The sequence below is a fragment of the Notamacropus eugenii genome, chromosome 4 (assembly GCF_028372415.1).
Source record: "Notamacropus eugenii isolate mMacEug1 chromosome 4, mMacEug1.pri_v2, whole genome shotgun sequence".
In the NCBI taxonomy this organism is placed as follows: domain Eukaryota; kingdom Metazoa; phylum Chordata; class Mammalia; order Diprotodontia; family Macropodidae; genus Notamacropus; species Notamacropus eugenii.
In genome coordinates this window covers 392,675,616-392,702,129 of record NC_092875.1, presented here as the reverse complement: position 1 = coordinate 392,702,129, position 26,514 = coordinate 392,675,616, and positions in this window count along the sequence as shown.

Genomic DNA, 26,514 nt, shown 5'->3' with positions numbered 1-26,514 from the left:
TAAACAAACTCAAATTGTATCAGAACTCTTGGGACCAGATTGGTCCTAGATCATGGAGGATTCCGGGGTCTAACAGGTCAGGAAGAGTAGCAGGTCAGGACTAAAACACAAACACCCACATCAAAGTAAAAATTACGAAAACATAAGACACTGGACTGTGATTTTGAAAAGTTAGCATAAAATCATATATCAACTTCCTTGAATGTTAGTAGAGAAATTATATGAAACTGCTGAGCAATGAGACAGAGTTGTAAATATTTGTCAAGAACTCCTGGATGAGGATGTTCTTAGCTGCACAGACACATAGATTTTTTAGCAGATAATACCCTTTTTTCAATACATCCTAAATCCTTGAACCACATGTTGAGTATTTAAAGATTAATTAAAGATGAATTCAAAGGAACATTTTGGAGTGGGTAAGCTATGAAAGGAGTCAAGACAAAGGGTTATAAAAAAGTAGAGTGGATTGCCTGTTATCACATGAGTTAAGAGGGTTAGGACAATTGGAATTACTTTGGACAAGAGAAGGAAATAAGGGCTTTCATAATAGGTCAAGGTGAAGGTATATTTTTCTCAGCATTATCATGGCCTTAGGTGGTAACCAGTGAGTAAGGAAAGATGAAAATCCCTAGTTAAGTAGGAAATGGTCATTCCTCCAAAAGAGAACTGCCACCTTATCTTACTTTCTTCAAAGGAATCAACTTTACTTTCCTACATTCATTGAGCCAGGAGAATAGACATACCTGGATTGTAATAAACAATCCATTTCCTAATTTTTTTGTGTGTGTCAGAATCTAGGTCAGTCACAACCCTCAATTCCCCAGTCTTCGATTGTTGCTTTCTGAACCCACTGCCAGGTGTTGAGATTGTGAGAGCAGCTGTTTCATCACTGGTTTTTAATCACTGCACAGCTGACTTCCATTTATTTTCAAACTACCGCACCATCCTAATGATTAAAATGACATGCTACAAGTGATACTGAGAATAGTCTCCTCCTGTTACCCCTGTGAGACTTGGGGGGGGGTGGCAGGTTGGAAGTCCTGCCATTTCACAAAGAAGCCTTGAAGTCACTGAACTTGACTTGGAAAAGAAGTGAACAGATATTTCACAGTCTTGCTTTATTTTTGTTTTTGAGGGACAAACACTGGGGCCTCTGTTGGGTACCCTTAATTCATGTAGCCTCCTCATTGGTTGTAATTTTTCCTTTCCAAATTAAAAAAACATAAATCCTTATCATCATCATTTTGCTAAGTGACATATGCATAGAGACAGGAAGCCAAGATCAAGCTTCCTCTTTTGAAATGGTACCAGGGTTGTCCAGTGCATTGCTTTGTTTGTAATCAATCCTAAGATAACAATGAATATATTTAACTCTTCTACCAAATAGGCTGAGGACAATTTCACACCCCACTGAAATGCAGCTGCCTCTGGCATGGCCAGTATTTAACAGCTCTGAGCAAGAACACATAGTAGCATAGGAAAGCAAGCCTGGCAGATGAGTTCAAAAGGAAACCCCAGCTCAGATGTGTTGTATTTTCAACCCATGTTCTACTTTTAAATCCATTGAACAAATCACTGGGGACAGCAGGCGCCATTGGCAGGATGTCCAACAAAACTGTTTTTAATAACTTTCGAAATGAATTAGTCTTTGGAAGATCACGAAACTGATCACCCAACTGCTCCTTTCTTCCTTAATTTTTAATAGCAGGTATGTTTTGAGTGTGTTTTCACTTAACCTATCAAGTTGTACTTTCCTAAGAGCTATTTGATGTTAGGGAAGGCTTGTGAATTTTTTATAAACTGTGTTAAGTGTTTTCTCTTTGAACCACAAAGATGCATTTTTTTTGTCAGCCTTAAGTGAAAAACAAACTGAAAATATCATGAGTCTTTTCTTCTAAATGCAGAGACCCCCACAAGAAGGAAAAAAAAAACACTCTTAAAACCCTGCCATTCTTCAAATGGCAGGACTTTTGGATACATATAAATCAGCAGATGGTTGATAATTTTCCATCCCTAGTAAGAGCTATGTTCTTTTCTCTAGGGGAAAAAGATTTTCAACTAATTCTTTCTACAACTATGTCAAAACAATTAATTAATTCTGTCAATTCAATGAAACTATTAATTCAATGGAAAGAAAATCAATAGTGGTCAAACACTTATTTGACATCAAATAGATATATCACCTTGTCTCTCCCCCACACTCCAAGATATGATAAACAGTCTGTTCACTTTTTAGCCAGCTCTGTTGGCATAATGTGCAACAGTTTTGGAGTAAGTTTCATGTGATGTGTTTAATCAAATTCCATAAATATGAAGAATGAAATTGGAGAAGAAGGAATAGGAAGGAACAGAAAGCAAATGAAGAGAAAGAAGAAAAAGGGGGAAAAAGAAGAGGCTAATCTAGTTAGAGGAACATGGCAGAAAGGTAACAACTCCTTGAAGGCTCGTATTCTAGAGTCTCACTTAAATCAAGTAAATTAGTATTGTTGAGATAAAAGTTTCATGAAAGACATATGTTGAGACATGTTTTATGAAGAAACTCTCTAAAGGGGATTATCAAAAATGCATGACTGAAATGGAAGATGGGTAAGTTACATAGAAAGAGCAGGAGATTTTTAATGGACATCTTACATGCTCCATTTGACTTCTTCCTGATGTCTAGATAAACAAAAGATTGCACCAAGAATATTGAGCAGACTACATGGAGTAAACTTATGGAAGGGCATGGACAAGGGATACTCAGGAAGGACAAGAATGGATTTTTAATTGTGAGAAATATTTACATTAATGTGACCTCAAAAAGCTATTGGCATATCCATGTAAAGGCAAGCCTGCCCTGATTTCACAGGGAATTCTTGAGGCCAGTATTATGTTTAAGAGAGAACACATGACGTAGAAGTAAAGGACATAGATGCTGAGTTGCAGATCTTATCTCTACGTTCCCTATATGAATCCACGTAACTAGGTAGATACTGAAAAAATAAAAAAAATAAAAAAAACAATTGGAAGAAGTTACAGGTCCAGTTATTGCCCTGATTGACAACAGAAAGATGGGGAGGGAAGTGAACCATATGCATCAAGGAGAAGCAAAACACAGCTATAAACGAGAAGAGTAAATGTGTGGACCTTGATCTTGCCAGTATCAGGACACAGTATAGACCCACAGAGATTCAAAAAGGAAGTAGAGTCTTCCTATGAGTGAAGGGTTTAAGTTTGAGTCCATTCCATGTTGTTTGTTTGGTCCAATGCAACCTGTACTATGTTTGATGGGTTGCAGGGGAGATTCCTATATTATATGCCTCCACTTCCTTTCCTCTCACTATCTTTTAACCCTCTGTAACCCAGCTTTTGACCTTGTCATTCATTTGAAGCTACTTTCTCCATTGTTACCATTGATCTCTCAAGTGCTAAATAGAATAGTCTCCTCCTTCTTGTCCTGTCTGAAAAATATTTACTCATTTTCTCCTATCAGATATCCTTTCCTCTCTGCAATTTCATGATGCTTCTCTCTCTCTCTCGCTCTCTCTCTCTCTCTCTCACTAATACCCCCCCCCACACACACACACCCCTTTCTGATTGATCTTTCTCAGCTTGCTTTGCTGGATCTTCATCTAAGTCACTCTCATTAACCATGACAATTCCCCCAAGGCTCTGTGGTGGTTCAATTTCTCCTACTCTCTCAATTCATCATTATGATTTTGATTGGCAGCTAGGTGGTACAGTGGATAGAACAGAAGTCAGGAGGACCTGAGTTCAAATCTCACCTCAGATACTTGATACTCCCTAGCTGTGTGACCTTGGGCAAGTCACTTCACCCCAATTACCTCATCCTGGGCAATCCAGTCATCCTGATGAATATCTGGTCACTGGATTCAGATGGCCTGGGAGGAGAAGTGAGGCTGGTGACCTGCATAGCCCTTCCTCACTCAAAGCAAAGTCAAATGCAAGTAATGTCATCATTTCTCTGATGGCATGGTCTTCTTTGGCAATGAGGACAAACACACACATGATTTTGATTATCATTTTTATGCAGGCAACTTTCAGATCTACAGAATCCGCTTCTGGTCTCTCTTCTGAGCTTCAGCTCTTTATCACTAGCTGAAGTCTGGACATCTCAAACTCTTGTTTCATGCAGGCATCTTAAACTCAGAGGTATAAAATAGTACTAATTATCTACCTCCCTTCACCTGCGATCCTTCCCTTTTCCAGTTTTCCTATTTTGATATCCAGGTCACCATCATTCTCCCCAGTTATCCTAGGCTACCAATCTCAGTGTCATCCTTGACTCTTCACTAACCTCATATACACAATATGTCCAGTCATTTTGTTTCTACTTTCCTGCCATCTTTCTTATATATCCCCCTCTCTCTACTCTGGCAATCACCATCTTGGTGCAGTCCCTCATCACCTTATGTGTGTACTATTGCAATAACCTGGTTGTCCTTCTTGTCTTAAGTCTCTCCCTCTCCTTGACTCAGTTTCCAAAGTGTTTTCCCAAAGAGCCATTTGGTACATTATCTTTCTACTCCATAAACTTCAGTGGCTCCCCAGTACTTTCAAAGTAAAATATAAAATAATCTGTCATTTAAAGCCCTTAATAACTTGATACATTCATAAATTTCCAGTTGTCTTACACTTTACTCCCTTCAATATAATCTTTGATCTAGGTATACTGACCTACTGGTTCCTAGCACACTACTCTTCATCTGCTCACACTGTGCCTTTTCATTGGCTACCTCCCCCAAGGTTAGAATGCTCTTCCTCCACACCTCTGCTTACTGACTTCCCTGTCATGTGATTAAACTCAATTATTGCCTTCAGCAGGAAACCTCCTACTCTCCCCTAACATGCACCACTTCTGGCACTTTCTCTCTGAAATTACTTTCCATTTATGCTGCATATGTCTTGTTTGTATACAGTTATTTTAATGTTGTTTTTCCCATTTGAAGGTGAGCTCCTTGAAGGAAAGGATTATGCTTTTCCTTTTTCCTGAATGCTGAAAGCTTAGTATAATGCCTAGAATATTATAAGCACTTAATAAATGATTATTGATTGATGAAAGGAGGAAAATTGAGGGTGCTTTGGAGATAAAAAATAGAATCCAATACTGTGTAAAGACTCATATCAGAGTGATTATATTATATTCACAAGTAAGACAGATTTTGAGTGATGTGAGAGATAAAGTATATGAGTAACCCTCCAAAATGAAGGAATCTAAAATTGAATATGTACAAAACTGAATTGCTTATCTTTGTCTTCAAACTCCATTTTCTGAACTTCCTTATTTCTGCTGAGGTCACTGCAATTCTTCTAGTTGAAACCCCATTTATCCTTAACTCCCATCCCTCTTACTCCCCATGTGTCTAATCAGTTGCCAAATCTTGCTATTTCTAATTTCATATTACTAATCACATCTTTCCTCTTTCTACTTATGATTCCCCCATCCTAATTCATAATCTCATTGTCTCTCTCCTGGACCCCTTCAGTAGTCATGTAAGTGCACTCACTCTCTTAAGGCTTCACTCTATCCAATCCATCCTCCCCAAAGCTACCATAACGATTCTCCTAAAGTGTATATCTATCTGATCATGTCACCTCCTTATTCAATAAACTCCAATGTCCCCTCCATGTGTCTTTCAGAACAAATATAAGTTCCTTGATTTAGCTTTCAAAGCCCTTCAAAACTGGGCCCCAACCCATCTTTCTGACTTGTTACATTCTTTCTATTTCTGCACTCTAAATCTTAATCAAATTTCCCTTCTTATAGTTCTTCACATATCATAGTATATATCCTGACTCCATACATTTGCACTGGCTGATTTTATATCTCGTTTTGATTCTGACTCTTGTAATCCTTTATTTGCTTCATAACTCTTCTCCAGAGATTCTTTCTACATAAAATGTTTCTGGATCCTCCTTGCTGTTAGTGTCCTCCCAGCAAAATCACCTTCATTAATTTTGTATGTAAGTTACATATATTGATATACTCAAATTCTGCTACTACATCACAATTTAATGTAATTGAAGACAAAGATTTTTGACTTTTGTCTTTGTATCCTCTGTGCCAGGCACAGAGTAGGTATTTAATAAATTCTTATTGATGGATTAACTTGGCATCTAATTAGGCATTCAATTGTCCATTTTTTTCCTATATAGATACTTAAGCTAAATTTTCTTAAATGATTCTGGATTTCATTTCAAAGGCACTTTACTGTCCTGGCGTTTGAGGCTATTAGTAAAAATGTCAACCATACAGCTTTGAACTGGTCTACATATTCTGGAAAACAATCTGGAAACATGTCTTTGCATGCTTAAAACTGTGCATTGCCAGACCATTCCTGGATCTATTCCCGAAGAAATTTTTAAAAGAGGTAAAGCAGTCACTTGCCAAAGATGCCAAAGCCATTCACTGCATTTCATGACATTGTCAACTATCTTAATTTTTGTTAAGATAGGGACATTGCCAGCTATCTTAACTTTTGTTTTGCTACTGGATTTTGATGACTCTGGAAGAGAGAATGAAGCTGATGACTATTTACAAATCTGCCTCACTTAAATCCAATTTATGTGCAAGTTAAGACATCACCCCATGATGTCATTGGCCCTCTGTGAAAGTGAGGAACAAACAAACACAAAAACAAAGAGGAAAAGAAAACCTATGTTCCAAAATATTGATAGTAACTGCCTTTGATATAGCAAAGAACAAGAAATGAAGGGAGTACTTATAATCTGGGGCTAAACAAATTATGTTATATGAATCAATGGGATATTACTGCATGTTAAAAAATGATTTGTATGAACTGAAGTTAAGTGAAATGAATGGAGAGCAATCTATACAATAGCAATGACATTGCTAACGCAAACAACTTTGAAAGAGTTATAGAATGTAATGTTCAACCATGGTTCCAAAGAAGTCATGATAAAGCAAGTTTACCAGTCAAAAGATGATAGAATCGAGGTCCAACTGACACAAAGTTTTAATTATAGGGATTTCTTTTGTTTATGTGGTTTTAAAAACTATGCGCAATTTATTTATTTTTAGTTTTCAATATTCACTTCCATAAGTTTTAAATTTTCTCCATCTTCCTCTCAAAGATGGCTTGCAACATGATATGGGTTTTATACATACATTCCTATCAAACATATTTTCACTTTAGTCATGTTGCATAGAAGAATTATACCAAAATGGAGAAACCAGGAGAAAGAAAAAAAAGCAAAAAAATAAAGCCAAAAAGAAAATAGTCTGCTTCACTGTGCATTACAACTCTATAGCTTGTTCTCTGGATGTGGATGGCATTTTCCATCATGAGTCCTTTGGAATTTTGTAAGTCCTTGCTTTGCTAAGAAGGGCTAAGCTTATCAAAATCAGTCATCACACACTGGCTATTTCTGTGAACAATGTTCTCCTGTTTCTGCTCATTTCACTCAGCATCAGTTCATATAAGTCTTTGCAGGATTTTTTGAAGTCTGCCTGTTCATCATTTCTTATAGCACAATAGTATTCCATTATATTCATATACCACAACTTATTCAGCCCCTCCCCAATTGATGGACACACTCTGAATTTCCAATTCTTGGCTACCACAAAAAGAGCTGCTATAAATATTTTTTACATACATGGATCCTTTTCTCATTTTTATAATTTGTTTGGGATACAACCCTAGAAGTGGTATTGTTGAGCCAAAGAGTATGCATATTTTTATAGTCCTTTGGGCATAGTTCTAAATTGCTGTCCAGAATGGTAGGATTAGCTCGTAGCTTGAGCAACAATGGATTAGTGTTCCTACTTTCCCACATCTTCTTGAACATTTATCATCTTCCTGTTTTGTCATGTTAGCCAATCTGGTAGATGTGATGTGGTACCTCAGAGTTTTTTGGATCTGCATCTCTCTAATCAATAGTGATTTAGAAAATTTTTTCATATGAATAGAGTTAACTTCAATTTCTTTCTCTGAAAAATGCCTGTTCATATACTTTGACCATTTATCAACTGAGGAATGATTTGTATTCTGGTAAATTTGACTCATTTCTCTGTATATTTTACAAATGAGACCTTTATTACAGATACTAACTATAAAAATTCTTTCAAAGTTTTCTGCTTCCCTCCTAACCTTACTTGCATTGGGTTTGTTTGTGTAAAAATTTTTCAATTTAATGTAATTAAAATAATCCATTTAAAATTTCATAATGTTGTCTATCTCATGTTTTGTCATAAATTCCTCCATTTTCTGCAAATCTGACAGAATAAAACAATTCCCTTTTCCCCTAGTTTATTTATAATATCAGCCTTTATACCTAAATTGTGTACCCATTTGGACTTTATTTTGGTATACAGAGTCAGACATTGGTCTATACCCAGTCTCTGCCACAATATGTTCCAATTTTCCCAGCAGTTTTTTCTCAAATAGTGAGTTCTTATCTCAGATTCTGGGGTCGTTAGGTTTATCAAACATTAACTTCTAATAATTATTGACTACTGTGTCTTGAGTACCTGACATATTCCACTGATCTACCCCTCTGTTTTTTAGCCAATACCAAGTAGTTTTGATGATTGCTGCTTTATAATATAATTTAAGATGTGGCATGGCTGGATCACCATCCTTAGCATTTTTTTTCATCAATTCCTTTGCTATTCTGGATCTTTTGTTCTTCCAGAAGGATTTTGATATTATTTTTTCTAGCTCTATAAAATAATTTTTTGTAGTTTCATTATCTGTATTTGTTACAATATTCATAAGCTGCTAAATGAAAAATGAGAACTCCACAGGATTTACCAGCAGGATAGTTCATCAAACTCTAAGAAGGCAGCATTTAATTCCATCAAAAGCAAAGTAGAAGCAAAGCTGAGAGAGAGAGAGAGAGAGAGAGAGAGAGAGAGAGAGAGAGAGAGAGAGAGAGAGAGAGATGCAGGATTTCTGGCTCAGTAAGAAGGCAGATGAAATTCAGTTTTATGCTGATAGTAACAATCCAAAGTGCTTTCATAATTCCCTGAAGGCTATTTATGGACCAAAAACCTATGGTGCTTCACAACTACTGAGTGCTGATGGATTCACATTGATTACTGATAAGGACATGATCTTAGAGAGATGGGCTGAGGACTTCCATAGTGTTCTCAACAGACCATCATCAATCAATGCTGAGACCATTGACCGTTGAACTCCAGTTGAAGTCAATCCCTCCTTAGCTGAACTTCCAACTGAAGAAGAGGTTTTGAGGGACATTAGGCCCATTTCATGTGGCAAGATACCTGGTGCTGATTCTATTCCAGCTGATATTTACAAGGTAGGAGGCCCATTTCTCATACAAAATCTCACTGAAATTTTCCAGGTTATATGGCAAGAGGAGGTTATCTCCCAGGAGTTCAAGGATGCCTCCATTGTCCATCTCTATAAGGGTAAAGGGAATAGATTGCCCTGTGACAATCACAGGAGGATCTCTCTCTTAGTCATTGCTGGCAAAATTCTTGCTAGAGTGCTTCTTAATAGGCTGATCCTTCACCTGGAAGATGGTTATATACCTGAGAGCCAGTGTGGCTTCAGAAAGGGCCAAGGAACAGTCAGTATGGTATTTGCTGCTTGACAACTCCAGGAGAAATGCCAGGAGCGGAACAGAGGTCTGTACACAACATTTGTAGATCTGACCAAGGCATCTGACACTGTTAGTCATGAGGGCTTATGGAAAATCATGTTAAAATTTGGTTGCCTGGAGAAGTTCATCAATATTGTGCATCAATTTCATGATGGCATATTTGCCTGGGTTCTGGATAATGGACAACACTTTCATGCCTTCCCAGTCACCAATCGAGTGAAACAAGGCTGTGTGCTTACTCCCATGCTTTTTAGCATGATGTTTTCAGCCATGTTGACAAATGCTTTCAATGAGGATGAACACGGCATCAAGCTCAACTATCATACTGATGGTAAGTTCTTCAATTTGAAAAGGCTACAAGCTAAGACCAAAGTGGAGGGAGTGTTGGTGCATGATTTTCTGTTTGCAGATGATTGCGCACTTAAGGCAGCCTATAAAACTGAGATGCAACAAAGTATGGACCAATTCTCTGCTGCCTGTTCTAATTTTGGCCTAATAATTAGCACCAAAAAAACCCCACAGTTGCTCCATCAGCCACCACTACACCATCCATACATGGAACCATCAGTTACAGCAAATGGAGAAGGTTTGAATGCTTGGATAAGTTCACTTACCTTGGTAGTGTATTTTCCAGGGATGTACACATTGACAGTGAGAATGATGCATGCATTGCTGGAATTAGCTCAGTGTTTAAAAGACTCCAAAGAAAAGTTTGGGAGAGAAGAGGTATTAGACTGACTATCAAATTGAGGGTCTACAGAGCCGTTGTGCTAACCTCATTGTTGTAAGTCTCTGAAACATAGACAGTCTACCAGTGCCATGCCAGGAAACTGAATCCTTTCCATTTGAACTGTCTTAGGAAGATTCTGAGGATCACTTGGCAGGATAAGGTATCAGACACTGAAGTCCTTGCACGAGCTGAACTGGCGAGTATTCAAACTATGCTTCAGAGAGCGCAATTCTGATGGGCTGGCCATGTTGTTCAAATACCATATGTATACTTGCCAAAAAGACTTTTATGGAGAGCTTGCATGGGGCAGGTGGTCACATGGTGGCCAGGAGAAACAATACAAGGACACTTTCAAGGTCTCTCTCAAGAACTTTGGATTTGACTGTGCATCATGGGAGACACTGGCACAGGACCACTCAGCATGGCATGCCCACATAAGAAAAGGTGCTGTGCTCTTTGAGCAAAGCAGAATTGAGACAGCACAAAGTAAATGCAGGATGCACAAATTTGGGATATTCACCCCAAATATTCACATGGACTATCTGTGTCCAATTTGTGGTAGAGCATTCCACAATCATATTGATCTGATCAGCCACAGTTGGACACAATGAAATTTCACTTTATAACTGATTTCATTTTGGTCCTCTTGGAAGACGAAGGGCAATAACCAACCAACCAACAAACCAATTTGTTACAAGGACTTTGTTGTTATAGGCAGAAAGAGAGGGATAGGGGAACACAAAAGGAAAAAGAAAAGAAAGGAAATAGGATCATTGAAGTATTTCTTAAAATACAGGCAAAAAAATAGGAAGATAAAAAAAGCATGATAGATAATTTGGACAGCTTTGAAAATTGCATGCTAAATTTATTTTATAATTAAAGAAAAGGATGCTGTACATAACAGTGAAACACAGTTTGGTATACAATGCTCTTCTTTCATAATATATACACCTGCATACATGTACATATATGCACATATAGGAAAATGCTCATTATATTTTGTTTCTAAATAATTTCAGAATACAAAATGATAATATGTCATCCATAAATGGGGGTATCTAGGAGACCTCACAATCTATAAGGATTGCCTACTCCACTTGAATTTAGCACTAGACATTCTTGATAATGGTAGCAAACAAGATTGAAGGAGAATACGTTTTCCTATTTTATGTTACATTTGAATTTAATAATCATTGGGTCATTACATGAAATTATCTCCATTATGACATATCTCAAATCATCTGTTTCTTTTTTGTAAATTTTTTATTAATCAATTTATTTGTCTTCAGTTATCTACAATCACTTCCATTAGTCTTAGATTTTCTTCTGCTACCTCTCCTCACCCTCCCCTAGACAACATGCAATCTTATATGAGTTCCAGACATACATTGTTATTATACATATTTTCATATTAGTCATGTTGCATAGAATAATTAAAAAGAAAGGGGGAAAGCATGAGAGAAACCAAACCAAAACATAACGCAAGAGAAAATAGTCTGCTTCATTCTTTGTTCTGATTTCATTGTTCTTTCTCTGAATGTGGATGGCATTTTGTCTCAAGAGTCCTTTGGGAATGTTTTCAGTCCTTGCATTGCTATGAAGAGCTAAGTCTATCAGAAACAGTCCTTACACACTGTGCCTGATGCTGTGTACAGTGTTCTCCTGGTTCTGCTTATTTCACTATGCATCACTTCCTTTAAGTCCTCCCGGGCCTCTCTGAAGTCCTGCTATTCATCATTTCTCATAGCACAATAGTATTCCATTACATTCATATGCCACAACTTGTTCAGTCATTCCCCAATTGATGGGCATCCCCTCAGTTTCCAGTTCTTTGCTACCACAAAGGGAGCTGCCATAAATATTTTTGTACATGTGGGACCTTTTCCCATTTTTATGATCTCTTTGGGATATAGTCCTGGAAGTGATATTGTTGGGTCAAAGGGTATGTACATTTTCATAACCCTTTGGGAATAGTTCAGAATTGCTCTCCAGAATGGTTGGATCAGCTTACAGCTCCAGCAACAATTAATTATTGTTCCAACTCTCCCACATATTCTCCAACATTTATTATCTTCTTGTTCTGTCATGTTAACCAGTTTGATAGGTGTAATGTGATTCCTCAGAGTTGTTTGGATATGCATCTCTCTAATCAATAGTGATTTAGAGATTTTTTTCATATGACTATAGATAGCTTTAATTTCTTCCTCTGAAATTAGCCTGTTCATATCCTTTGACAATTTATCAATTAGGGAATGACTTGTATTCTTGAAAATTTGATTCAGTTTACTGTATATTTTAGAAATGAGGCATTTATCACAGTTTTCCCCCAGTTTTCTGCTTCCTTCCTAATCTTGGTTGCATTAGGTTTGTTTGTGCAAAAGCTTTTCAATATTATGTAATCCAAATTATCCATTTTGTACTTCATCATGTTCTCTGCCTCTTGTTTGGTAATAAATTTTTCCATTATCCATAAATCTGACACATAACCTATTCCTTGCTCCCCTAATTTGTTTATATTATTAGTCTTTACACCTTGATCATGCATCCATTTGAACTTTATTCTTGTGTAATGTGTCAGGCATTGGTCTATCCTCAGTTTCTGCCATACTGTTATCCAGTTTTCCCAGCAGTTTTTGTCAAACAGTGAGTTCTTATCCCAGAACCTGATGTCGTTTGCATTTAACAAACAGGAGATTGCTATATTGATTGACTTCTCTGTCTTGAGTACCTAAGCTATTCCACTGGTCTACCACTCTATTTTTCAGTCAGTATAAAGTAATTTTGATGAATGCTGCTTTATAATATGATTTAAGATCTGACATGACTTGGCCACTTGCCCTAGCATTTCATCAATTCCTTTGGTATTCTGCATCTTTTGTTCTTCCAGATGTATTTCGATATTATTTTTTCTAACTCTATAAAATAATTTTGGTAGTCTGATTATGTGTATTTGTTACAAGGACTTTGTTATTTTTGAGAGGAAAAGAGGGATGGAGAAAACAAAAGAAAAAGGAAAAGCAAGGAAATGGGGTCATTGGATTATTTCTTAAAATAGAGGAGAAATATAGGAAGACATAAAAGAAAAGCATTACAGATAATTTGAACAGCTTTGAAAGTTACATGCTAAATTTATTATATAATTAAAGAAAACTGTGCTGTGTGTAATAGTGAACTGCAGTTTGATACACAACGCTCTACTTTTATAATACACATGCATGCATACATGTACACATATACACATATAGGGAAATGCTCTTTATATTTTGTTTCTCAATAATTTCAGAATACAAAATGATATTATGATTAATAATTTAAAATATCACCCATAAACTGAGGTATCAAGAAGACCTCACCATTTACAGGAATTGCCTGCTCCACCTGAATTCAATCCTAGACATTCTTTTTTTTTTTTTATTAATTTCTTTAACTTTTAACATTCATTTTCACAAAATTTTGGGTTCCAAATTTTCTCCCCATTTGTCTCCTCCTCCCACCCCAAAACACTGAGCATTCTAATTGCCCCTATCACCAATCTGCCCTCTCTTCTATCATCCCTCCCTTCCCTTGTCCCCATCTTCTCTTTTGTCCTGTAGGGCCAGATAACTTTCTATACGCCTTTACCTGTATATCTTATTTCCTGGTAGCAAGAACAGTACTTGACAGTTGTTCCTAATACTTTGAGTTCCAACTTCTCTTCATCCCTCCCTCCCCACCCATTCCCTTTGGAAGGCAAGCAATTCAATATAGGCCATATCTGTGTAGTTTTGCAAATGACTTCCATAATAGTTGTGCTGTGTAAGACTAACTATATTTCCCTCCATCCTATCCTGTCCCCCATTGCTTCTATTCTCTCTTTTGATCCTGTCCCTCCCCAAGAGTGTTGACTTCAAATTGCTCCCTCCTCCCATTGCCCTCCCTTCCATCATCCCCCTGACCCTGCTTATCCTCTTCTCCCCCACTTTCCTGCATTGTAAGATAGGTTTTCATACCAAAATGAGTGTGCATTTTATTCCTTCCTTTAGTGGAATGTGATGAGAGTAAACTTCATGTTTTTCTCTCACCTCCCTTCTTTTTCCATCCACTAAAAAGTCTTTTGCCTGCCTCTTATATGAGAGATAATTTGCCCCGTTCCATTTCTCCCTTTCTCCTCCCGATATATTTCTGTCTCACTGCTTAATTTCATTTTTTTAAGATATGATCCATCCTATTCAATTCACTGTGCTCTCTCTCTCTCTCTCTCTCTCTCTCTCTCTCTCTCTCTCTCTCTCTCTCTCTCTCTCTCTCTTTCTGTGTGTGTGTGTGTGTGTGTGTGTGTGTGTGTGTGTGTGTAATCCCACCCACTAGCCAGATACTGAAAAGTTTCAAGAGTTACAAATATTTTCTTTCCATGTAGGAATGTAAACAGTTCAACTTTAGTAAGTCCCTTATGACTTCTCTTTGCTGTTTGCCTTTTCATGTTTCTCTTCATTCTTGTGTTTGAAAGTCAAATTTTCTTTTCAGCTCTGGTCTTTTCATCAAGAATGCTTGAAAGTCCTCTATTTCATTGAAAGACCAATTTTTCCCCTGAAGTATTATACTCAGTTTTGCTGGGTAGGTGATTCTTGGTTTTAGTCTTAGTTCCTTTGACTTCTGGAATGTCCTATTCCATGCCCTTTGATCCCTTAATGTAGAAGCTGCTAGATCTTGTGTTATCCTGATGATATTTCCACAATACTTGAATTGTTTCCTTCTAACTGCTTGCAACATTTTCTCCTTGACCAGGGAACTCTGGAATTTGGCCACAATGTTCCTCGGAGTTTCTCTTTTTGGATCTCTTTCAGGCTGTGTTCTGTGGATTCCTTGAATATTTATTTTGCCCTCTGTTTCTAGAATCTCAGGGCAGTTTTCCTTGATAATTTCATGAAAGATAATGTCTAGGCTCTTTTTTTGATCGTGGCTTTCAGGTAGTCCCATAATTTTTAAATTGTCTCCCCTGGATCTATTTTCCAGGTCAGTTGTTTTTCCAATGAGATATTTCACATTATCTTCCATTTTTTCATTCTTTTGGTTTTATTTTGTGATTTCTTGGTTTCTCATAAAATCATTAGCCTCCATCTGTTCCATTCTAATTTTTAAAGAACTATTTTCTTCGGTGATCTTTTGAACCTCCTTTTCCATTTGGCTAATTCTACTTTTGAAAGCATTCTTCTCCTCATTGGCTTTTTGAACCTCTTTTGACAATTGAGTTAGCCTATTTTTCAAGGTGTTATTTTCTTCAGCATTTTTTTGGATCTCCTTTAGCAAGGTGTTGACCTGCTTTTCATGCTTTTCTTTCATCTCTCTCATTTCTCTTCCCAGTTTTTCCTCCGACTCTCTAACTTGATTTTCAAAATCCTTTTTGAGCTCTTCCATGGCCTGAGACCATGGTATATTTATTTTGGATGTGTTGGATACAGAAGCGTTGACTTCTATGTCTTTCCCTGATGGTAAGCATTGTTTTTCCTCATCAGAAAGGAAGGGAGGAAATATCTGTTCACCAAGAAAGTATCCTTCTATAGTCTTATTTTTTTTTCCCTTTTCTTGGCATTTTCCTAGCCAGTGACTTGACTTCTGAGTTTTCTTTTCACCCCCACCTTGCCTCCAGATCCACCCAGCCAGCACTTGTGGTCTGAGATTCAAATGCTGCTTCCCAGCCTCAGGGCTTTGGGCAGGGGCATGGCTGCTATTCAGTGTGAGATTAAATTCAGATGATCGGGTGGGGGCAGGGCCACCACAGGGGCTCAGTTCCCTCAGAGGGTTTATCCAGAGACCTTCAACAATGTATTTGGGCTCCTGCCTGCTTTGGCAGCCCCTGTCCGCTGCTGCCCCTGCTGTTGCCTCCTGAGGGGGCTTGAGTCATGGGGACACCCCACTCCCCTGTTGGCCACCCAAAAAGACTCTCTCATTGACCCTTGTCACCTGTGGGTGGAGGGAACTGCGTGGCTGCTGGAGTTTCTGTCCCTGAAGCCTGTTGGGATCTGCTGCTCTCAGTGCTGCGCCACCAAGGCAGGGCTGGTCTCTGCTCCGGGTCCAGTGCATGATGGACCTTTCACGTCAGGTTTTTGGGTCTCTCTGGAACAGAAATCTCATCCTCTCCATTGTTCTGTGGCTTCTGCTGCTCCAGAATTTTTGGGGAGTTCTTCTTTACAGATATTTTATGGGCTGTGGGTTCGGAGCTTGTGTGTCTTTCTACTCTGCCATCTTGGCTCCTCCCTGATCGTAGACATTCTTGATGATGGTAGCCAACGTAAGTGAAGGAGAATACATTTTCCTATTTTATGTTCCATTTGAATTTTATAATTAATGGATTGTTATGTCAAATTATCTCCATTACCACCTCTCCCAACTCGTCTATTTCAATAAATATATGGAACATGCCTTATTACAAGGGAGTATTTTAGAAGAATTCTTATTTAATCCTGCTTTTTTTCTTTTAATTTTAAAACACAGAGATATTTTTATTCCCTCTACTTTTTAGTAAATTGTGTGACTTTTTAGGTTTTGTAGTCTACATATTTTTTTTCATGAAATTCTACTTATACCTATATTAAGGACACTTTCAATGCATGTGCAAAAAATTCTTATAAAAAGAGTTTACGTGTAAAAGAGCAGGAATTTGGGTTAGTAATCATTATTTTCTTTCTTTCTATAATAATAGAGAAAGGCATTTTTATTGAAATGGTGATAATCTATCTTGGCATCTATTCTTTCATTCATCCTCATTACTCTTTTCTTGTGGCATCAGCGGCTTATTTCATGTAGGATGGGTTGAAGTTACATTTGGATACTTTTATCTTTTCATTTTTTTTCTTTTAATGGATCATTGGTATTGATCTTTCCTTTAGCAAGTCAATAGTTTGCACACAAATAGCTATTTTTAAATGACTCTTACATTAGGATCTTTTTTCCCTTCCCTATAATACAACCTTTTTTCCATTTTTGTGGGGCAGTGTTGTTTAGTAAGCATTATACCCAATCCCTCATTACTTTACTCTAATTAAAATATTCCTGATTTGTATGAAGCATACTTCTCTATAATCTAAAAACAGTTCGCTTGTCTTGGTTCTTATTGCTGAACTATGCTTTTATCATTCTGTGTGTGTGTATGTGTGTGCGATCTTTTCTTATGACCATCTTTGCATGGAAATCACAAAGAATTAATATGGATATTAATTTGGATCTTTTAAAAATTTCTATACTACTTCATCCTTGTGACAAATATTAGCACTAAATCTTCAATTATTTTTCTTGAGGTCTTTTTGTAAATCTATATCATGAATACTTCAACATGAAATAACCCAACATCTTATGAAATTATGTTTTTTTTTGTTAACGCTGTATACCCAATAAAACCAAATCCTCTAATGTCTCCATCTGATTCTCCAAGGAGAATCTGAGGCATTTTCCAATTTATCTGCAACTTCTTTTTGTCTTTTAGTTCCTTCTATAGCAAAAAAAACATTACTTAGTTTAATGTAATTTAGTTCCTCCTGAATGTCTATTTGATGGTCATTAGACAAAAATCTCACATTTGTAAAAATCACAAAAGATAATGTTAACAGGCTGGCATAAAAGGAGCAGTTCTTTTTACTTATGGCCCCTCCTCCATCTCTCTCTCTCTCTCTCTCTCTCTCTCTCTCTCTCTCTCTCTCTCTGCCTCTGTCTGTCTGTCTGTCTGTCTCATTCTTCTCTATCTCCCTCTTGTCTGTCTTGCTCTCATTTTCTCTCTCTCCCCCAGTATTATTTCAGAAGGAAAATGTTAAGTATTAAGAATTTTGTTTTTGTATCTTCCTTTATTTCTGAGTTTGCCATGTCCTCAAATTTATGAATGTGGGGGCAATCTACTGATGATGAGTTTCTATTTACTTGCTTTGATTGATCCTAATAAACCAGATGTTCTGTTGCTGAAATTCTCATTGAAGTTTTTCCCGGGCAATAAAATCTAACCTTATGGCAATGTTGAGGTATGTAGATAGGGCTTTGTGAATATAATATAGAATAATAATAATTATTATAGGAAGGATCTGTGATTATTTTGTCGCTGAGTGGAATTTTGTTGTGGAAAAACCCCCATACCAAGACAGATTAAGACCAAAATCCATCTGGCAGAGAATGGAGTTACTTGAGACACTTAAAAGTCAAGTAATTTCATCAGGGTCACAAAGGTAGTAGTGTTAGAGAATTTGAACCCAGATTTTCTCTGACTCCAAATCCAGCACTCTATCCAGTACTCCAAATCTCTTATTATATTGTAAAATTACATACTATATAACAATTATTATATATTACTTACATTTTAAGATTATTTCTATATATTTATCTATAAAAATTTTCCAAAGAATTCTATTAATTACATTCTGTTTAGCCCATCTCCATGACAGTATTATCAAATGAACTTCTATTTTTGCCCAAGGCACTGTTATATAGAGTCTTATGAATAAGCCTGACTTTGTAGTATGTTAGGCAATTATATATGTGACATATTTTGAGTTCCCCCTCCTGCAATCTGAAATATAAGGTTCAGTGATGTTTTAAATTCCAATTATATGTTCATTCTTTTGAAATTGTGCCTTACCCTCCTTTGATGTTTCCCTTTTCAATAAAACTGGGAAAAAAACATCTTAATGAGGATGACTTTTTCAGATCACTTTTCTTCATGAAGGACAAGAGAAATCCAGATAGATTTAAAAAATGAGAATCAGGAGTGTGGCAGTATTCCAGTCTCTGAAAGGCTGAAAGGTTGGGGAGGGGGGAATGAAGGAGTTGGAGGTAAGGAATGCCAAAGGCAAACTTAGCCTAATTACATTTTTGGAGCTGGAAATGACATTAAATATAATCTCAACTTACCTTTTATTTAATAGATGAGGAAACTGAGGCCTTGAGAAGAAAAACTTTAAGTCATTCTGTAATGAATATTTCAGGTGTCATTGGTAAGTAGTGAACATGATATTTGAAAAAAGTATCCTAAGTCTTGCTCTTTCTATTACATAATGTGGCCTCTCAGTTCCATTTTTGGAAAACTGCCTTGTTAAATTGGGAAAAGCAATTTCTTGGTGAGGAATTAAGAAATCACAGAAATGGAGCTGATTTTCCCTGTTATCCAGTCTTTTCCTAAATGTTCTCATTCCTCTTCTTCTACATACTTGTTATTTCCTCAATATTTTGCCTAGTGTTTGTCTTGGTACCTCATTGTTGTAAGAGTTAAGAGTTCTAGGGTCTGTTTTTTTCAGTGAGCATGAACCTCTAGCCTTATTGAAAATAGGATCCAAACTTCTTCAAGATGGCAGAGTGAGAGTAAGTACTCACCTAAGCTCTAAGACACACTCCTTCAGATATATCTAAAAAGAGAGTATGAACAAATTTTATAGTGGCAGAATACAATAGGAGACAGAGTGTGGCAGATTTTCAGCCCAGGAAAACTTGGAAGGCTGACAGCAAGGATCTGCCATGTGGGACTGGAGGAACATACAGGTCACAGGCTGTACCCAGAGCAGACACTACCATAGCAAAGTCAAGTAGGAAGCCCCAGGCTATCTGAAGAAGCAGTACCATGGCAGATTCTCAAATATATCAGCCCAGGACAGGAGTCCAGTGCAACTGAGAGAGAAAGAGAACCATAGAATCCCAGGTAACTGCAGCAGCTGCTCCTGAAAATATCAGCCCTCAGATTAAATATCTGTAAGTAATTTACTTGAACTACCAGGAGCCAAGATGGTGGAGTGATCTGTAAATCCTCCTTCCCTTGCTGACTTTGAAAAACCCAGGGAATATTTACTCAGGAAAAATCCTGGAACAGTTGAATCAGCCAAAGGGGTAAGCAGTCTTTTAGCCTGTGAGACTAGGAAGATCACAAAGGGGGGTCCCTCTTGCTGTGGCTGATGGAAACCAGGGCAGGACTGGAGCTGTCCCAGACAACTCCACTTCAGAGAACTTAGAGGAGACCCTGAGCCCCTGGGGTGGAGCCAGTAATCACCAACACCAGGACCCCAGGTCTGCCTCACCACAGCTAAGGGAATCAGCAAGACACTAGCACAGATGGAGTTCACCAATTGGTGAGCTTGCTCTAGCTCAAGAGACTAGACCTCCTGTATCCAGACCACCCATCCCCCACACACAGCACACTTAGCTCCAGGGTGGATCTGGGGAAACTCAGAAAAATTTCACCTGGTCTCTTGTTTGGCACAGCAGCCAGTTCAGTACCAGGTAAGCTTCATCATTCTAGCTTCTAGCTGAAAGAGCCAGAGGCCACAATACACAAAGTCTCAAGTTCTAAGCACAAGAACCATGGGACAGAGCTGCCAGTGCCCCAGAAACGGACATGCACTTTAAAAGCCAGGCAAAGGGTGATCATCAAGAGCAAGAAGCAAACCAGAAAAGGAAAGATCATAGAATCTTTCTATGGGGATAAGGCCCAAAACACGAACACCAAAGTGGTCAGCATTGAGACTGCCCTCGCATTTGAAACATCGGAAGGGAAAACAAATGGGTTTCAAGGCCAAAGAACATTCTTGGAAGTGCTCAAGTAGGGTTTTAAAAAACCAAATTAGAGAAGTAGAAGAAAAACTGGCCAATGGTTTTTAAAAAATATGAAAAAAAAGAAATCACAGAAGAATTTAAAAGGAAAATTGGACAAATGGAAAAGGGGATGCAAAAAGTTAACTGAAGAAAACAAACTATTAAAAATTAGAATTGGACAGGTAGAAGCTAATCACTCTATAAGATACCAAGAATCAAACAGAATCTAAAGAATGAAAAAATAGAAGAAAATGTAAAATATCTCATTAGAAAAACAACTGAACCAGAAAATTTAAGAATTATTGGTCTACTGGAAAGCCCGGATGAATAAAAGAGCCTGGACAATATCTTCCAGGAAATCATCAAGGAAAACCAGATCCAGAGGGCAAAACAATCATCAAAAAAATGTACTGATAACCTCCTGAAAGGGATCCCAAACTGAAAACAGCAAGGAATATCATGCCAAATTCCAGAACTATCAAGTGAAGGAGAAAACACTGCAGGCAGCCAGAAAGAAACAATTCATATATTGAAGAACTACAGTCAGGATCACATAGGACCTTGCAGCTTCTACATTAAAAGATCAGAGGGATTGGAATGCAATATTTCTTAAGGTAAAGGAGCTTGGACTACAACCAAGGATCAATTACCCAGCAAAACTGAACATGCTATATCAGGCAAGAAGATGGATATTTAATGAAATTAGGGACTTTCAAACATTCCTAAGGAAAAGGTCAGAGCTCAATAGAAAATTCAATCTTCAAGCAGAAGTCTCAAGAGAGTTGTTGAATATTTAATAATTAATAGTTAAATATTCAATAGTAAGTTGATTATTTAAATAACCCCATCTCAGAAAAAGGAATTGAACAAGCCAGGGACAGATAGATTTGCAAGTGAATTCTATCAAATGTTTAAAGAGCAATTAATTCCAATACTATATAGACTATCTGGGAAAATTGGTGAAGAATGTGCCCTACCAAATTCTTTTTGTGATACAAATATGATTCTGATACCTAAACCAGGAAGAGCCAAAACAGAGAAAGAAAATTATAGACCAATTTCCCTAGTGAATATAGAAGCAAAAAATTTAAATAACTTGTTAGCAAAAAGAATACAGCAACTTATCACAAGAATAATAGAGTATGATCAGGTATTATTTATACTAGGAGTGGATGGCTGGTCAACATTATGAAAGCTAGGGGACGGAGCCAAGATGGCGGAGTGAAAGCAACGACTCTCCTAAGCTCCTGGAAAAACTCCTCTGGATATCTCTGAAAGGAGAATCTGACCAGACTTTGGAGTTGTAGAATCCAGTGGGTGACAGACTTTGACAGATTCGGAGCCCAGGTTAGACTGGAAGGTCCACGGGAAGGATCTGTTCCGCAGGGGTAAGCCCCCAGCGCACAGCGCAGCGTGGTCAGCGCAGCAGGGCGGAAGGGACCTGAGAAGCATGAGAGTGGCGGGCGAAACCAGCGGAGCAGGAGACAAACCAAACCGAGCCAGTGAGAGCCGCTGAGCGCCAGACATCAGCGCAGCAGCCCTTGAAACCTTCAGCCTGAAGACTAAACTTCGGTAAGTCACCTACTTGAACTTCCGGGAGTCAGGATGGTGGAGTGATCAGTAAATGCTCTCTCCTCCCCCCGATGACCATGAAAAAACCATAATATTCTTCCCCAGAAAAATTCTGGATCAGCGGGAACAGCAGAAGGGGGCAAATAGTCTCATAACACCAGAAGCTAGAAAAATAGCAAAGGGGAATTCTTCCTACTGTGGTGGAGGCGATTTGGAAGGACAGATGACCCAGGGCAGAGAAAATTCCGCACTGAGACCCAGGCAAGCCTCAGCGCTGGGAGATGAGCCCCAGGAGGGGCGGGAACACGCATTAGCTTCTAGGCGTGCCCCAGCCCTCCAGGGGAAAAGGGAAGACAATAGGGAAGCTGGGATCACCATCCCCTGACCTTGCCTTTGCCTCAGGTCAGCTGAGGAGATCTCCTGAGACTAGACCACCCCTCCCACACACCTAACAAGCTAAACCCAGGGTTGATCTGGGAAACAACAACAACAACAAAAAGCCTGCTTTTAGCCTAGACACACATCAGCTCAACACAAAGTTCTGTACCTTCTGACTGAAAGAACCAGAAGCTACAACACTCAGCCAACATCATGAATCGGAAAAAGCAGACAAAAAGTGAAAAAACCATAGAATCTTTCTATGGGGATAAGGACCAAAACACAAACGCCCAAGAGGTCAGAGCTGAGACTGTACTTCCATCTGAAACCTCAGAAGGGACTATGAATTTCTCGCAAGCACAACTAGATTACCTGGAACATATGAAGGAGGATATAAAAGAAAAACTGGCCAATGATTTCAAAATTATAAAAAAAGAATTCACTGATGAGAACATCACTCTGAAAAGGAAAATTGAACAAATGGAAAAGGAAGTTCAAAAATTAACTGGAGAGAATAATTCCCTAAAAGGAAGAGTTAATCAAATGGAAAAGGAAACCCAAAACCTAATTGGGAAAATTGATCAGATGGAAAAGGAAACCCAAAACCTAACTGGGAAAATTGGTCGAATGGAAAAAGAACTACAAAAATTAAATGGAGAAAATAGCTCCTTAAAGGGAAAAACTGGTCAGATGGAAAAGGAGATGCAAAAGCTAACTGAAGAAAACAATACGATGAAGATTAGAATGGGGCAAGTAGAAACTAATGACTCAATGAGGCAACAAGAATCAGTCAAACAAAATGTAAAGAATGAAAAGATAGAAGAAAATGTAAAATATTTAATTGGAAAAACAACTGACCTGGAAAACAGATCCAGGAGAGAAAATTTAAGAATTATTGGCCTGCCAGAAACCCATGATGAAGAAAAGAGTCTAGACAATATCTTCCAGGAAATCATCAAGGAAAACTGGCCAGAAGTACTAGACTCAGAGGGCAAAATAGTCATCGAAAGAATCCACCGTTCCCCTCCCGAAAGGGATCCCAAACTCAAAACCCCAAGAAATATAGTTGCCAAATTCCAGAGCTATCAAGTGAAGGAGAAAATACTACAAGCAGCCAGAAAGAAACAATTCAATATCAAGGACACACAGTCAGGATTACACAGGACCTTGCAGCTTCTACATTAAAAGATCGAAAGAATTGGAACCCAATATTCCATAAGGCAAAGGAGTTGGGACTTCAACCAAGGATCAACTACCCAGCAAAGTACGGCATAACATTTCAGGCAAGGAGAAAGTCATTCAACGAAATAAGGGATTTCCAGAGCTTCCTGACCAAAACACCAGAACTCAATAGACAATTTGATCTTCAAATGCAGGTCTCCAGAGAATCATAAAAAGGTAAACAGAGGGGAAAAAACAAAAATAAAAACTTGCTACTCAATTAGGGCAAACTGTTTACCTCCCTATAAGGGAAGATGATACCTGTTAATCTTGAGAATTGTGCAGCTATTATGATAAAAGGGATATATGTAGAGGGAACGGGCATAAAGTAAATGATGTCATGTCAAAAATATGATTTAAGTATGAGAAGGGATTGTACTAGGAGGTGTGAAAAGGGGGAAGCAGAAAATGGCAAATTATATCACACGAAGAAGTACAAAAGTATAGTAGAGGGAAGGAGGGGAGGGAGATGAGCATTGTTTGAGAGGTACTCTCATCTGATTTGTTCAAAGGAGGGAACAATAATCTTAAGTAGATAATCCTAACTAGCTCTATAGGTAGTAGGAGGGGAAGGGGGAAGAAAGGGGAGGGTGGCTAAAAGGGAGGAAAGAAGCAATAAGAGTAAAGGGGAGTAAAAGGGAGGGGGGCTAAAAGAAGGAGGGGAAGGCTGCAGGAGGAGGGGGAGAAAAGTGAATACTATTGAGGAGGGGAAGAGAGAAGGGAGAGCTAAAAGCACAAATGGTGGGAAAGAGGTTGGAGGGAAATACACAGATTGTAATCATAACTGTGAATGTGAATGGAATGAACTCTCCCATAAAACGGAGACGGATAGCAGAATGGATTAAAAGCCATAATCCAACAATATGCTGCTTACAAGAAACACATTTGAAACGGGGAGATACACATAGGATAAAGGTCAAAGGATGGAGCAGAATGTATTGTGCTTCAGCTCATGTAAGAAAGGCAGGAGTAGCAATCCTAATCTCAGACAAAGCAAAAGTAGAAATAGATCTAATCAAAAGGGATAAGGATGGAAACTATATCCTGCTAAAAGGCACCATAGACAATGAAGCAATATCATTACTAAACATGTATGCTCCAAGTGGTATAGCATCCAGATTCTTAGAGGAGAGGTTGGGGGAGTTGAAGGAAGAAATTGATAGCAAAACTATACTAGTGGGGGACCTCAACCTCCCCCTCTCTGAACTTGATAAATCTAACTTCAAAATAAACAAGAAAGAGGTTAAGGAGGTAAATAAAACTCTGGATAAGGTAGATATGATAGATCTTTCGAGAAAATTAAATGGGAATAGAAAGGAATATACCTTTTTCTCAGCGGTACATGGAGCATTTACAAAAACTGACCATGTACTAGGACATAAAAATCTCACAATCCAGTGCAGAAAGGTAGAGATAATCAATGCATCCTTTTCAGATCATAATGCATTAAAAATTACATGTAATAAAAGGCCATGGAAAGAGAAACCAAAAATCAATTGGAAACTAAATAATCTAATTCTAAAGAAGGGTTGGGTTAAAGAAGAAATCATAGAAACAATCAACAATTTCATTCAAGAGAATGACAATAGTGAGACAACATACCAAAACTTATGGGATACTGCAAAAGCAGTTATTAGGGGAAGTTTTATATCTTTGAATGCTTACATAAATAAAATAGAGAAAGAGGAGATCAATGACTTAGGCTTGCAGTTGAAAAAGCTAGAAAAAGAACAAATTGAAAATCCCCAAGTAAATACCAAATTAAAAATACTGAAAACCAAAGGAGAGATTAATAAAATTGAAATTAAGAAAACTATTGAATTAATAAATAAAACCAATAGTTGGTTTTATGAAAAAACTAATAAAATTAATAAACCTTTGGTCAATCTGATTAAAAAAAAGAAAGAAGAAAATCAAATTACTAATATTAAAAATGAAAGGGGTGAACTCACCTCCAATGAGGAGGAAATTAAAACAATAATTAGAAACTACTTTGCCCAACTTTATGCCCACAAATTCGATAATCTAAATGAGATGGATGAATATTTTAAAAAATACAAATTGCCCAGATTAACAGAAGAGGAAGTTGAATACTTAAACAACCCCATCTCAGAAAAAGAAATTGAACAAGCCATCAATGAACTCCCTAGGAAAAAATCTCCAGGGCCAGATGGATTCACAAGTGAATTCTATCAAACATTTAAAGAACAGTTAATTCCAATACTACATACACTATTATTGAAAATTGGGGAAGAAGGAGTCCTCCCAAATTCTTTCTATGATACAAATATGGTTTTCATACCCAAACCAGGAAGAGACAAAACAGAGAAAGAAAATTATAGACCAATTTCCCTAATGAATATAGATGCAAAAATTTTAAATAAGATTTTAGCAAAACGAATACAGCATCTTATCACGAGATTAATACATTATGATCAGGTAGGATTCATACCAGGACTACAGGGCTGGTTCAATATTAGGAAAACTATTAG